Below are 7,184 nucleotides of genomic sequence, written 5' to 3' on the forward strand. Positions count from 1 at the left end.
CCAACACTAAATGCAATTATGTTTATTCAATAGCTTCTACAAATATGTTTGGATTTTGCATAAGGAAAGCTGTATTTTCAATTATATATCTGGACAGTTCTAAGTAAGGCTGAAGACAAATAATTCAAACAATTTAAATTGTTCTTCTCAACTATGGATATCAGCCAATTGTTTCGGGCTTGATTTCTGCATGCCCAATAGTAACAGTATTGCCATTATTTTCTTCAGTAGCTCTTTTCTGTGACAATTTCACCTAAAGAAAATTAAAATAAATCTGAAACTTTACCTAAAATCAACATGAAGAATTTGGTCAACTCAACTACATAAATAAGTCAAACTGATTTTTAATATAAGATGATATAATTTTAGCTTCCACAAAATCAAATGGATAAAAATGCATATCATGAAAAACAAGAGATAAGAGAGATTACTTTTGACTTCATTTCTAGTTGGATTGAAATAAAGAAAGTCCTGGAAATTTCCTCTGAAAACCCAGTCGCATGACATTTCTAACATGATTTCCAGACCAAAGAGATGCTGATGAAGATCCCAACTTTGAATGCTTATGCAAATCAAACTTATGAACCTTTGGAGAGTCATCCTTCACTAAGTCTGACTTCCAGGAGGGAATAAGCAGTAAGAACAGATGGACTATTAAATAAAAAGTTGTCTGTGCAAATCATATGAGAAATATAATCCAGAAGCATGAAGGAGCATTGTTTCTACTCTAGCGTAGGAGTTCATGATCAATTGTTGCCACCACTACTCCCTTCCCTACCCCATCCAACCCCCTGCTGAAATTTCAGGAAGTAAAAGTCAGGTAACAGAGACAAAGAAGTATTAAAATCTTGCTCCACTTAGATTTTGGTTGATTCACGCATGACTATAAAAGCCTTAAAATAGGAAGCTAACCAATATACTGAGTGATTCATTTATAAATTCTAATGAATTTGAATCTTCATGTGACCTTGGTTCAGTCATTTCAGTTGTGTCGGACTCTTCATGGACCCATTTAGGGTTTTCTTGGTAAAGATGTTGGAGTGGTTTGTTATTTCCTTCTTTTGCTTATTTTACAGAAAAGGGTTTAAGTTTTAAGAAAAGGGCTAACAGGATTTAAGTGATTTGCCCAGGTCACACAGATAGTAAGACTCTGAGGTCATATTTAAACTCAGGTCTTCCTGACTCCAGTCAGGCCCAATGCTCTATCCACTGTGTCACCTGGTAACTGGTGTGACTTATTGGCCCCTACATTGTTCACCTGGTCCCATGCATAGATGGACCATGGTAAAGGAAATCTATTTATTTGCTTGCTTGCTTATTTATTTATTTGTTTGTTTTAAGTTGCAATCTATTTAAAGAGATGAATGTTTAGGCCATCTGCAATGGTGACTTCAGCTTGTACATCCACTTCAATGCTGATAGAAGTGATCTGTTTAACAATTTCAGAAGGAATGTGTGAATCAAGAAGGTGTTTGTTGATACTCATCTGAAACCTGTCCCAAGTCTTTGAATCTTCACCACAGTGAGTTTTTCTAGCTATGATTCAAAGTGTCTTCATGGGCATTCAAACAGGTCCCTTCAGTTTCAAGTTCTCTTCTTTGGGTTCTCTAATTAAGTCAGCACATACCTTCTCGAGTGATTTCACATTGAGACTGAAGACAATGATTCACAGTCAGAAAATGACCACTTTGGACTCCACAAAACTGTTGCTGGTGTCTTTGAATATAGCAGCTTCCTGACTGACTTATTCCTCAGTGAAAGAGAACAGTGGTGTCAGGGACTGCCTACTCCATGCTGGTGTAGGAAAGATACCTTCATCCAGTAAAGAAAACTTAAATAGGTAGGTACATAACTTTACTCTTATAGATGGTAAGAAGAGACTTTTTGATCAACTTGAAGAAGTTATATGGCAGAGAAACATTGACTCATCTTTAAACTTTAAAAAGCACAAACACGTTGTAAAGGAAGTTATCTTTGATGGTTGAAAAAAGATTTACCAATGTAGCAAGAACTCAGTTTTTGAAAATAAATACCTTACCATCTCCTTAAGCCTTTTTCAGAATGCTTCAGGGGTAAGAAAATTTTCCCCTTTCCCCTCTCTCCCCCAATAGGCAATTTGTAGCAAAACAATCTTTCCAACAGGAGATACCATTCTTAGTAGAGAGCAGTCCAGTCACAGAGTCAAAATGGTCAATGGAGAAGAGCAGGTCTAGGTCACAGCAGAGTGTCAAGCACTACAGAATTGCTGTACACAAGGGGAGTCATGTGAAAACAATGTGAAATGATGCCAAGATTCTGTAGTGCAGACTCCTTCTATCAATGACTCTCTTCTAGCATATTGTAGGTTTTTGTCTATTTTTTCAACTTAAACCATATTTTTATGCATAAACCTATATCCCAGGTTTATGAGAGGAAAGATGTAGCTTCCAGTCTATGTGATTTCAGTAAATCCTTTTACTTTGAATTAATTGTATAAGTTGACTGACTATTAAAGACAAATGCAACAGCGATGAGGGAAGGGGCAGGAGCTATAGTTTTAGGAGTGTGCCCCATGAGATATTTTGATTTTGACTTAGTAGTATGCTGGGGGTGGGGCGCAATATGGTCTAATATATTAGATAGGAAGTCTGAGGGGGTATGTTGTAGTTCAGTCATTTCATCTGTGTCTTACTCTTTGTGACCCAATTGTTTTTGTGGCAAAGATACTGGAGATTTTGCCATTTCCTTCTCTGGCTCATTTTACAGATGAGAAAACTGAGGCTAACAGGGTTAAGTGATTTGCCTAGGGCCACACAGCTAACTTAAGAGATCAGATTTGAAGTCAGGAAATTGAGTCTTCCTGATTGCAGGCCCAGCTCTCTATCCACTATGCCAACTAATCACCTGTGAAAGGGTTTAACATTATTTTACAATCCATGACTTCTAATTTCTTTTCCTATAAGCTAAATGATTTTTTTTTAAATAAAGGAACAAAATTGACAATGTTCCCCATTTATGCATATGAACTGACTTACTGCTTTTTTTATGGATCTAGAAAAGTAAGGATGGCTCAATCACAACACTCAGCCAATAGTATAGATTGAAAAGCAAACTTGAAAAAGTCAATTTTAGATTTGTAGAATATTGTTCTGGACCGAGTACTGGACTGAGTAAGTCAAAGAAAAGCAGAGTTCAATGCAGTTTAAGAGAAAAGAGTCCCAATAAAAATAGGCAGAAAGAATACATCTATAAACTTCCTGGAGAAGGCTAAGAAAGTAGACAGATGTCTACTACATTCTCCATTTTCAAGTTTATGTGTTATTTCTTAGACGTATAAGAAGATGAGAACGTAGTCTTAAGGAGACAATTCTTTTATTTCCAAAGCATGGTTCCCAATATACACCAAATCTGAAATAACAAATAAGGCTTATTCACCCAGCTTGTGTCTCACCTAACTTTTTTCCGTCCAATGAAAATGAAAGAATAAATCATACCCTTGAAACTGGCCACATGGCCTAGATAAAATAATTTGGAGAATCTCTCATCAAAGAATGGAGAGCTTTGGTTAGGCCAGAGGCAAGGGACTCCGATACAGTAGATAAACTATTCACCCATCTGTGGCTGTCAGTTGACTAACTGTCTCTGTTTTGACCTCAGCATCAGAAAACCATTATTCTTCTCTGTTGAGTTTTACAAGTATGTCATTTATCAGAAGATGCCTACTTGTTCTATGTTTTGTGTGATGAGAAGAATAATTTGTCACTTCTTTTCTAACAGTATACATACAGATGGGAACGAATTAGTAGAGACAAGACTGAAATGATTAGAGGTGCAACTTTCTTTTTTCCAGTTTTTCTTTTCTTTTCTTGTGTTTTTGTTTGCCTCTTTGAAAAAAAAACACTTTAAGATTGTTATTGAATATAGATGATAAAGCTAAATATTTTCTTTCTTTTTCTCCTTCTTTTCCTCATTTGGCACCTTGCTATGGACTCTGTATTTTGCCTAATGAGAGAAGTGAAATCAAAATGAATAGACACTATTCTTTAGCTAACAATCGACACCCCCCCTCCCCCGGCAACACACACACACACACACACACACACACACACATCCCTTCATCAGTCTGCTTACATGGTCATTGAGATCAGGTAAGGAATAAAAAAAGGATGGACTTTTTCTAAGGTTTTTCTTCTGAAGTTACTTACAATAAGTGTAGCTAATTGTCCACAGAGGTATGAAATTCTAAACCCTTTCCATGAACATTTAGTTAGAAGCAGACCTCGGCCAAGAACTATTCAAGCAAACTTCCCACTCTCTACTCCCTTCCCTCCCCCATCAAGGATTCTTTTCCCTCTATCCATTGTATGACTTCCAAGAGTTCTGATGGAAACACCCCGTGGCTTTTTTTTTCCACTACATGTTAAAACAGGCTTTCAGAATTGTTTTTTTTTCTCCCCCCTTGAGATGTTGCCCATCATATTAAATTGATTAGGATTTTCTTTTGAAGAGTTACCTGAGGTGAAGCCTTATTGGCACACTGACCACTGAAAAGTGATGCCAAAGGCAGAAATGGTGCCAGCCAAACTGATGCATGGCACGCCGTTATAGTAAGGGGCTCAATTTCATGCCATGATTTAAGATGTTGCATGCTCAGTGCCAATGATAAAGCTTCTGGGCTTTCTAAAGAGCTGAAAATAGGAACTATGTTTCCTCAGTGGGGAGGAACTAACTCAAATTCAATATCCCATTTAAAGCATAAGAGTCATAGATTGAATAACCAACTAACAGAAGTTCCTGCAAAGGAGAAGCTTAATGCATGATTTAACTATGTTTGAGGCTTGGGACTGCCTATTGTTCATTATTGGAATCCCTGGCTTGCCAACAGGAGTTACAAAACTATTCATTTAGTGGGTTAAATAAAGAAATGATGTTTCACAAACTGGCTTTTCAACATAGTAATGTGGCTCACACAATAGCGCTTAAATAAGGGATAGAGAAAAAACCTTAAATAGTAGTTTCACATTTCTCCTTCAGCAAAAACTGAATTGAATATGACATCGTTTCAGACAATTATAAGGCAAATATGGAAATGCACATTGACCCAGATGGCAGAAATTTGGGAAACTACATAGAACTTAATTTAAGACATGATAACCTAAGTTAGAGCAGACGAACCAATGAATTATTTCCTCCCTCTTCTCCCAACTCCTTCATTTGAGGAAAGGATTGAAATAGTCACAAACACAACTTTGAAGGGAAGCCTTCTAGAGCTTCCCTAGGTTTCTGGCTCTCATGTAGACACTCACTTCTGCATTTGTGCATATTTGTGCAGCATCCATGTGTTTATCTATTCTTTTTGTACTTCCCATGATAATGAAGATTAAACTCATACTTGATGGTCAGGAATATTTAGTCAGAATCTCAAAATATATGATGAGTGCTAAGGATCATGAATCTGATGCTATTAATTTGTCTTGAATATAATGCCATTTAGTCTTCATCTCAGGTTTTCATTGCTATTTTTCAGTCATCCAGACATGTTTGACTCTTTGTAACCCCAATGGATCATAGCAACCCCGGCCCTTCAATTCTTTACAATTTATTAAAGTTTGTTCAAGTTCATATTCCTTATTTCCATGGCACTACCTAACCTTATTATGTGGACTTGGGGAAGTTACTTAATCATTATTATTGTAGAGTTTTATCATTTATAAAGTGAACTGGTTGAACTGGTCCTTTCCAACATTAATTGTCTCTTGAACAATGATGAAAATGATTATAGAATAATAATTCCAAAAGTCATCTTCCCACTCCTTTAAGAAATTGTGTCCTCACTGATGTTATTCTTAAAGATATCTAGAGACAGGAAATATGCACTCATTTGATATAGGTGTCTTACAGCTCTTAATGTAAAGAACTAGATTTTATAATGCCTAATTTTTCCTACTGTAAAGTAAATATGTTTGCTTTTTTTGTTAGTAGTATTAAAATCATCAGTAAATAAGCCAGCTACACACTATTCTCATCATGCAGTAAATATTCTTTCCCTATTTTCTAGAACAAAGTTCTTTTATTCTGTTTCTACTCTAACTTAACCCATGATTTTTCAACTTTCCTATATTTCCTGCACTTACAAACACTTGAAACTACTCTTTCCCCTTTGTTTCCTATATGTATTCATGAACAAGTTTAAAAAGTTCAATTGTGAGTAATAAGAGCTAACAATTGTATAGTATTTTAAGGTTGGTTGACCACTTAACAAAATTATCTCATTTGATCTTTACAACAACCCTGGAAGAGAATTGCTGTTATCATCCTATTTTACAAATAAGGATATTGAGGCAGAGAGAGGCAAAGTAATTTATCCAGGGTCACTTAATCAACAAGTGTCTGAGACCAGGTCTTCCTAATATCTCTTCCCAATATTTTTTTCTATTGGGCAACTCAATTGCCTTCAAATCTTCAATAAGTTGCATTGCAACAGTTTAAAAGTAGAGCCTATTGTCTTTTATATGCACAAATACAGTGAAATGTATACTCAATAAATATTTTTTTAAGTGTCTATGTGTTTATACCAGGCAGTTTCTACAATGAAAGCTTGGCCGTGTCGACAAAATATCAACTGAAGCAAGCCATGAGCTAAGAATATCAACTTTTTGTTTATCTGTTTGTTTACTGTTCCCATTGTCCTCCTTCCTTGGAGAGAATCAGGAGAAGCTATTTTCTGAGGTGTAATCTTCAATATACTTCACCAAGCAAGGGTCCAGCCTGATTGAATTTGCTATTCTGCATAGTGCCTGGTCCCTAGTAGGTACTTAATAATACTTGGTAATTGACTTGTAATAAAAAGATATCCTCTAGAAAAATAAATCTCGGGAACACTGTTCTTAAGTGTAAGATGGTAGCATTAGCAAGAGACAACATTTATTAATTTTATGTCGATATTCTTATATTTGCTGGAGGTGGGATGGGGCAGCTAGGTGTTACAGTGGATAGAGAATTGGGCCCTAGAGTCATGAAGACCTGAATTCAAATCTGGTGTCAAATACTAACTATCTGTTAATGGGTCACGTAACTCTATTTGCCTGAATTTCCTTATATGTAAAATGACCTGGAGAAGAAATTGGCAAAGCATTTCACCATCTTTGCCAAGAAAGCCCAAAACTGTGTCACAAAAAATTGGACATAATTGAACAATGAATTTT

General features: G+C 36.0%; 1 pseudogene; it reads right to left on the minus strand.

Moving 5' to 3' along the window:
• Window positions 1-1,348: 1,348 nt before the first annotated feature.
• Window positions 1,349-5,301, minus strand: LOC140523037 (small ribosomal subunit protein uS10-like; annotated as a pseudogene).
• Window positions 5,302-7,184: the final 1,883 nt, after the last annotated feature.

The sequence above is a fragment of the Notamacropus eugenii genome, chromosome 2 (genome assembly GCF_028372415.1).
Source record: "Notamacropus eugenii isolate mMacEug1 chromosome 2, mMacEug1.pri_v2, whole genome shotgun sequence".
NCBI lineage: Eukaryota > Metazoa > Chordata > Mammalia > Diprotodontia > Macropodidae > Notamacropus > Notamacropus eugenii.